Genomic DNA, 9,242 nt, shown 5'->3' with positions numbered 1-9,242 from the left:
ACGATGTGGCACCTACCCTCCTCAGTACCGTCTCGTCCAGTCCCTCAAGGAGGAGGACCCAGAGGACATTATTGATGATGTCCCTCCATATCATGAGGACCCACCGTTTCGGCCACCACCCATACATTGTCCAGTTCACGTGGCGGCTTCATACTCTGACATCTTTGAGCGCCTTGCTCAATTTGAGTAGCAGTATTTTCAGCGTTTTGATCACATTGATGCTACTCTTCATCAGATTTGTCAGCACCTTCACATCTCATCGCCACCACCACCTCGCGAACCATCCGTCTATGATGATGTTTAAAAACTTTTTATTTATTATTTTTATTTTCACTTTTATTTTTATTTATCTTCTTTAAGTACTTTTTATTTCATTTTCCTTTAATATTAGTTTAATTTTAGTTTTTATAATTTTTATTTAATAATTTTTAGTTTCGGCTATTTCATTACGAGTAATTATGCTTCCTTATATTTCCTAAAAAGTTCCTGATTTTATCACAGTCATAAAGAGCTCCAAAGCTCATCATCAAATAGGAACTAAAAACTCCACTGGCAAAGGTTCTCCATGACTACCATGTCTTGCTCGACCACGACCATAGTTACTACCAGATTTAATATTCTTTTGGCGCAGGACTTATAGAGTAATGAACCTCTACCACCACCGGAGTATCCTCCTCCACTCTCATCATTGCCTTGGCCGATTATTCTCCATAACTCTAATTCAAAGGAGTTCATTCATCATTCAAGAAGTTTCACCTCTGTCTTTATCTTATGATTTTATATCTATATTTTTCAATATCCATCATTGTACATTGAGGGCAATGTACATCTTAAGTGTGGGGGGTCTTTTATATCATCATTAGAAATCCCTGAATTTTGTCTTATTCTAACATGAATCACTCATATCACTATTAGAATGAATTTTAATTAATTTATGATTTTTATTGATATGTCTTGAATTAAAAATAGGCATTTATGCATTGATTGTTTAAACTTCAAGACATTAGGGAATCAAGCATGATAAGTTGATTTTTGGAGAATTAAAAACTTTTAGGTTGTTTCCCTAAGTTTAGGTATTATCTTGAGTTGAAATTCACATGTTTAAACATCAAAAAACCATAATTTTTGTGAGATCTTGAGCCTTTAGAGCATATTTTATTTCTTTCATGCTCACTTTTATTATGAGTGCGTTAGTATTGATTTGTTATTCTAGAACTTGCTTAATTATGCATGTCAAGACCACACCATTTGATTTGATATGTTAAGATGATAAAGGCACTTAGGTTTAACTCACTCACTCCACAAAAGCCTACCTTCATAATTAACCCTTCGTAAACCCCTTTGAACCTAACAAGCCATTAATTGATTTACCCTCAATGTTAACCCATAACCCATTATTGTTGAAATCCCCTAATTTGATCCCTATTTTTGTCGAGATTTGATTTGAATTTATTGCTTAGCTATTGATCACGATTTTCAAAACAGGTAAGTTTTAAATATTTATAATTAATTGTTCTTGAAACCAACTATTATCGTGATGCAGGCAAATGTACCTATCGAATAGTAGTATAGTTTTAACAAGACCGGATTGTCGAACCCAAAGGAACTAAAAGTACTAGTAATGACTGTCTTTTTATTATCTAGCCTAAGAATAAGGGGGTTTTGTTTTAACTAACTAATTAACTAATCTAAGAATTCATAGGGAATTGGATTGGGGGATTACTTTTGGAAAACGATTGAATGAAGACAATACCTAGGGAAAAATCCACCTAGATTGTACTTGTTATTCTCGCTTCGAATCGGACGATTTATTCATTTAACTTGTTCCGTGGAGATCCCTAAGTTATGTTATTATCCCTATTCAAGACTAATAATGTCTAATCCCTAGATTGAATAATTGAAACTTTTCTCTAATTAACACTCTGGGGTTGCATTAACTCGATCTATGGATCCCCTTATTAGGTTTTACCCTAATCCGAAAAAATCTTGTCACCCTATGTCTAGGCGCGCAAATAACTCCGCTTAATTATGAAAAATGTAGTCTTAGACAGGGACTATTCCTCCTCTGAATAAGATCTTATCTTGAATCATTATCCTGGGATATCTAAACAAGAATTAAGAACAAGTTAAATATTTATCATACAATTCAGAAAATAATAACAAGATTCGTCTTAGGTTTCATTCCCCTTAGGTATTTAGGGGATTTAGTTCATAACTAAAAAGGAAAACATCTCAGAAGAATAATGAATACAAAACATAAAGAAAACCCAAAACTCTTGAAGGGAAATTGAGGGGAGATCTTCAGTCTTGATGGTGACTTCTACTTCTGAGATGGATCAATCGGCTTCCTTTGAGCAATTCCCTGCCTCCTTCTCTCTGTGTCCCCCTACTTTCCTCCTCTAGGGTGTATTTATAGGCTTTAAAATGCCTAGAAGCCCTCAAAATTGGCCTTTTCGGAATTTGACTCAACTTGGGCTCGGTAGGGACACGCCTGTGTGAGTCGTGCTTCTAATCTGCCAAATTGACACGGCCGTGTGGTCTGCCCGTGTGAGGAGGTCCAGTCTGTGTTGAATTCGTACTTTGGCCCATTTTTCTTTATTTTTGGCCCGTTTCTCGTTCCATTCAGTCTCCTATGCTCTCCTAAGTATAAAACATGAAATTAAAGCATTAGAAGCATCGAATTCACCAATTCTAATGGAAAATCATCCATAAAATGCGTTAAGCATAAGGTGAAAATATGTATAAATTACGGTTTATCAAATAACCCCACACTTAAGCATTTTCTTGTCTTCAAGCAAAATTCTCAACTCATAATTAAAATAAATTCTTCTCAACTTATAGTTTCTATCGATAATATCTCAAAATAATCCTAGGTAATCATATATTGAACATTCAACTAAAAGAGCATAAAAGTTTCAAACATTCAAAGTTGAGTATTTAATCATGCAAACATAGGTGTCTCCCCTCATCTAAGTAATTACCTTTGATTCAAAATATCACAGAGTTTCACATCCTCACTAAAGATTCACTCAAATCACTCGAGGTGTTTAAAGACAATAATTGAAGCATTCAATAGTCAATAATAAAAAATTATTACCATAAGCTTGCATGAAAATCAAATCTCCACCACTATAAATTGAGATGATACATCAATCAAAAGGTCTTTAGAGGGTTGTAATGTGGCTTGGTTAAGGGGTGTGGTCACAGGCTGAAAGCAAAAGTTAGAATCGAGATTGAATTGAAAAATCACTTAATGTAGAAAAAGATTTAATATCACTTGCGTACAACAGAGCTTCTTCTCAGAATATGGAATTAAATACTTAAGTTCAAAAACAAAAGATTACTACTACTAATATGTATACATTTTTTTTAAGAACAAATTAAATTACAAAATAGAATAAAACATAGTTAAGCAACTATTTCAATTCAAATCTCGACAAAAATGGGGATCAAATTAATTTAGGGGAGTTTAACAATAATGGGTTAAGGATTAATATTAAGGGTAATACAAGAAATGGTTTGTTAGGCTCAAGGGGGTTTACTAGGGGTTAATCATGGAGGTAGGCTTTTCATGGCAAGAGTGGGTTAATCCTAAGTGCCTTAATCATTTTGACATATCAAATCAAATGGTGTGGTCTTGATATGTATAATCAAGCAAGTTCTAGAATAACAGTTCAATACTGACGCACTGAAAGCAATAATAAAAGTGAGCATGAAAGAATTAATAGATGCTCAAAAGACTAAAAAATCTCACAAAAATTATGGATTTTTGATGTTTAAAACATGTGAATTCCAAATCAAAGTAATACCTAAACTTTGGGGAAACAACCTAAGATTTTAAATTCTTAAAAATCAACTTATCATGCTTGATTCTCTAATGTCTTAAAGTTTAAACAATCAATGCATAAATGCTTATATCTTAATTCAAGATATATCAATCAAAATCATAAATCAATTAAAATTTATCCTAAATATGATATGAGAGCTTTTCAAGAGAACAAGGTAGTCATTCAGGGATTTTTCTGATAGGGAAATGAAGTTGATAAACTGTAATTTATACATATTTTTACGCCATATTTAACGCATTTTATGGATGATTTCCTATTAGAATTGGTGAATTCGATGCTCCTAATGCTTTAATTTCATGTTTTATACTTAGGAGAGCATAGGAGAGCGAAAGGAACGAGAAACGGGCCAAAATCAGAGAAAATGGGCCAAGGTACCAAATCAACACAGCCTGAATCTCCTCACATGGGTAGACCACACGACCGTGTCAATTTGGCAGGCTCGAGCACGGCCTGAAGTAATCACACACGGGCGTGTTATAGGGCGTGTCCCTGCCGAACCCAAGTTGAGTCCAATTCGGAAAAGGCTAATTTTGAGGGCTCTTAGGCATTCCAAAGCCTAGAAATACACCCTAGAGGAGGAAGAAAAGGGAGGCACAGAATAGGGAGTAAGGAATTACTCCAAGGAAGCCGAATGATCCATCTCAGGAGCCGGATTCACCATCAAGACTGAATATCTCTCCTCAATTTCCCCTCCAGGAGTTTTGGGTTTTCTTTATGTTTTGTATTCTTTATTATTCTGAGATGTTTTCTTATTTAGTTATGAAATAAAACCCCTAAATACCTAAGAGGAATCAAACCTAAGACGAATCTTGTTATTATTTTCTGAATTGTATGATAAATATTTAACTTGTTCTTAATTCTTGTTTTAATATACCGGGATACTGATTCAAGATAAGCTCTTATTCAGAGGAGGAATAGACCCTGTCTAAGAGTACATTTGTCATAATTAAGCGGAGTTGATTGTGCGCCTAGACATAGGGTGACAAGATTTTACCGGATTAGGGTGAAACCTAATAAGGGGATCCATATATCGAGTTAATGCAACCCTAGGGTGTTAATTAGAGAAAGGTCTCAATTATTCAATCTAGGGAGTAGACATTATTAGTCTTGAATAGGGATAATAACATACTTAGGGATTCTACGGAACAAGTTAAATGAATAAATCGTCCGATTCGAAGCCAGAATTGTAATATCCTGATTTTGGGCCTAGTCGGAATAGTGGTTTCGTGACCACAAAATCTGAGATAGAAATAATTATTTTATGATTATTTTAAGGTCTATGATATGATTGCATGATTGTGTGAAAATTTCGTGAAGAAAATTTATGCATAAAGTGCTTAAATTGAAATTAGGGACTAAATCGAATAATTTGCAAAACTTGCATTCTAGAAGTTTCTAGTATGAAATTGTTTTGAAATATTAATTAGGAGGTCTTAAATAGAAATTTTACCAATTTCTAAGTCTATGGACAAAAATTGGACATGGATGGAATTTTGGAAAGTTTAGTAGTAAGGGCATTTTGGTCATTTAGGGTAAAATGAATTAAAATACAAAATTAAAAGCCAATTTTGCTCATCTTCAACCCCATGGCCGAATATACCATGGAGAAACCATGGCTAGGGTTTTTCAAGCTTTCAAGCTCGATTGTAAGTCCGTTCTAGCCTCGTTTTTAATGATTTTTACGTTTTTGAGTACCTAGTAGCTCGATTAAGCTTATGCTAGCAATAATTCAACCTAGGGTTCATATTTGGAAAAATACCCATAGGTGAAATTTGTGTATTTTGGTGTTTTATGATAGAATATGAGGTTTTAAATTATGTTAGACAACTTGTACTACTCGGTTTTAAGTGAAAACGAGCAAAAGGGCTTAATCGGTAAAAATATCTAATAGTCATAAGTACATGTTAGATTGAGAATTTGATGTTTCCATAGAAGGGAAAAATGATCAGCATGTCATAAAACATAAGAAAATAGGCTGAAGTTTAATTTACGAGCTTTGGGGCAAAAGTGTAAATATGCAAAAGTTTAGGGGCAAAACTATAATTTTGCCAAAATATGATTTTGGGTCAATTTGAATAATGTGAGTCCTAATTAGACTATATTTTAAATGATAGAGCAAGGAAAACTGAAATTTGGGCTAAAATGGAAAAATACCAAGTTGTGGACGAAATGGTAAAAGTAGTAATTTTAGATACGAGGTAAGTTCATGTGTAAATAATGTAGCATAATTGTTATTTTAAGTTATTGATGTTAATTATATGATATGCTGATTTTTTATCGTGAAATATTATGCTTTGTGGTTAATGTTGAGTAATATGCAAACTATGTTTACTACTTGATAAATATGAATTGCTACCGAGTATCGGTTCCGATATTCCATGGAAGACGGCAATGTGAGATCGAGGAAAAAAGCCCGTTTGAACCTTAGGAATAGATTAGGATACAAGTGACATGTCACTAGGATGGTTGAGCATCCGAACTCGTTGAGTTGAGTCCGAGTTCACTTATGGATGCGAATGTCCGAACTCGTTGAGTTGAGTCCGAGTTCGTGAAATGTAACTAGGCATCCGAACTCGTTGAGTTGAGTCCGAGTTCACTTATGGATGCGAACGCCTGAGCTCGTTGAGTTGAGTCCGAGTTCACTTAGGGCGGGTTACATGATTTCTTGATTACATATGAGGCACTTATGTGCAAATTATCCGTATCCGAGTTGTATTCGATGTGTTCAACGGGTGAAATTTCTAGTGAAATGAAAGAACACTTAAGATGCAAGCGACATTTTGGTAAGTGTTGTGAAATGGACACTTTGGACAGGTATGTTCTTAACCCTCGGGTTGATAATAGATACAACAACGATAAGGTAGTAAGATGATGAATGATGTTTAGAAATATGATATATGTTTTGGTGATACCATGCTAAAGTTGTTTGGTATATTTGTATTGTTATGTTACTTGTTATTTACATATGAACTTACTAAGCATTTATGCTTACTCCCTCCTCTTTATTTACTGTAGTTTTGAACAAGCCAGCTCGGGAATCGGGACGGTCGAAGGTTCGATCACACTATCCAAAGGACTTTCATCTAGGTAAATGGCTTGTAAAACTTAAGTATGGCATGTATAGCAATATATTTATTTTGTGTAAATAATTTTATGATATGGCCATGATTGGTTGAGAAAATGTTTGATATTGATAAGTCATGGTGATGGTTAAATTTAGATCATGTTTGATATCATGGAAGTTTAATAGGTTATCCAGTTCATAATAACTCATGAAAAGATGAAATTTGCCTTAAAACAGAATATTGCTGCAGCAATGACATGAATTTGAAAAATCAGTAAAAATAGTATAAATGGAATTAAATAATGAATAAGTTATGTAATCGAAGCTTGATGAGTCTATTTTCATATGGATGAAGCGAAACAGGTATATGAGCTATATTTTATGAGATGTTTAAATTTTTGTGAAACAGGGCCAGAGCAATTTCTGGATCCCCTATTCTGATTTTGGAAATTCACCATAAATTTTACAAAGATAATTATAAGCCATGCTTTATATTTACAGATTCCTTATTGAGTCTAGTTTTATTAGAGACAAACGGCATAGTCATTGAAGCTCTGTAAAGGGAGATATCTGATTCGTAATACACAGAGGTCAGAGTAGTCAAACCCTGAAACAGGGGAGACTTTAACTAATAAACTGTACTACTTGGCCCAACTAAAAATTCTAGAAAAAAATCAGTAAATAGATATATGAGTCTAAATTTAGGGAAAATTTACGGATCCTGATTTTGAGTTTCGTAATTCGAGATATGATTTTTCTTGTAAATGTGACGCGAGTAGCTAGAAAGCTGTGAATGTAGAAACAAAAGATTTGAAGTTCTTAATTTGATAAATTATGTTTGGCAACTCCTCAAGCTCGACTCCGGTGACGGTTTCGGGCGTGGGGGCGTTACAAGAATAACAAGTACAATCTAGGTGGATTTTTCTTTAGGTATTGTCTTAATTGAATCGATTTTCCCAAAAGCAATTCCCCAATTCAATTCTCTGTGAATTCTTAGTTTAGATAATTAGTTATTTAAAACAAAAACCTCTTTGTTCTTAGGCTAGATAATAAAAAGACAGTCATTACTAGTACTTTTAGTTCCCTTGGGTTTGACAATCCGGTCTTGCTAAAACTATACTACTGTTCGATAGGTACACTTGCCTACATCGCGATAATAGTTAGTTTCAAGAATGATTAATTATAAATATTTAAAACCTATCACGAAATCACGCGATCAAGTTTTTGGCGTCGTTGCCGGGGAACTAAGATATTAGGAACACTCAATTTTTATTACTTTAGCCATTTATTTCTCTTGCAATTTAATTTAATTTAATTTCTTATTTTTTCCTTCTCTTGGCAAGTTTTTATAATTTATAACTAGAAGAAACCCGTTAGGACCACTACCTTTTGACGAAGAAATCAATCGCACAGTTTGCAGGAACCAAAGAGAAATAAGGCGAAGCTTAAGATACACAGAGAACGAGCAAGAGAACGATACTCAAACCCCAACCGCAGAGATGGCTGAAAACTAAGACAATCAGCTACCTTCTGCAATTACGGTTAATCAAAATCCTACTCCACGCACTATGTATGATTATGCTAAACCTTATTTAACAGGAACTGAATCGAGCATAGTTCGACCTGCTGTAGCTGCAAATACTATTGAACTAAAACCTAACACTATTCAAATGATACAACAATTTGTTCAGTTTGATGGTTTGTAGGATGAGGATCCCAACGCTAATTTAGCCAACTTCTTAGAACTATGCGGTACATTTAAAATTAATGGTGTTTCTGATGATGCCATTCGTCTTCGGTTATTCCCTTTTTCATTGAAGAACAAAGCTAAACAGTGGTTGAACTCATTACCACGAGGGTCAATCACTACTTGGGAACAAATTATCGAAAAATTTCTATTAAAATATTTCCCGCAGGCTAAAACGACCAAATTACGTAATGATATCTCTTCGTTTGTGTAGATGGACTTAGAAACTCTTTACGATGCATGGGAGAGATACAAGGACTTATTGAGAAGGTGCCCTCACCATGGGTTACCGCTTTGGCTTCAGGTTCAAATTCTTCGACTCGGCAAATGGTTGACGCAGCTGCTGGTGGAACCATCAATAATAAAACACCTGAAGATGCTTATGAGTTTATAGAGGAGATGTCACTGAATAACTATCAGTGGCAAGTCATGAGGATAAAACCAACTAAAACAGTAGGCGTTTATAATGTCAATTCGATTACTATGCTATCAAACCAGGTAGAACTTCTAAATAAAAAGATTGATGGTTTTCTTAGTTCTTCATAGGTTCACCTAGTAATACAGTGCGAAGCAAGTGGAGGTG

At 34.5% G+C, this 9,242-nt stretch overlaps 1 non-coding gene across 1 annotated transcript; it reads right to left on the bottom strand.

The window, feature by feature from the left end:
- Positions 1 to 8,840: 8,840 nt before the first annotated feature.
- On the bottom strand, positions 8,841 to 8,947 carry LOC128292483 (small nucleolar RNA R71). The gene has a single exon (XR_008282468.1). It is a non-coding gene; the product is annotated as a small nucleolar RNA R71 (small nucleolar RNA).
- Between the last annotated feature and the right edge of the window lie 295 nt (positions 8,948 to 9,242).

Source organism: Gossypium arboreum, chromosome 4, assembly GCF_025698485.1.
Source record: "Gossypium arboreum isolate Shixiya-1 chromosome 4, ASM2569848v2, whole genome shotgun sequence".
In the NCBI taxonomy this organism is placed as follows: domain Eukaryota; kingdom Viridiplantae; phylum Streptophyta; class Magnoliopsida; order Malvales; family Malvaceae; genus Gossypium; species Gossypium arboreum.
Note: the sequence above shows the minus strand (reverse complement) of the source record. Positions and strands in the feature narration are given on the sequence as shown.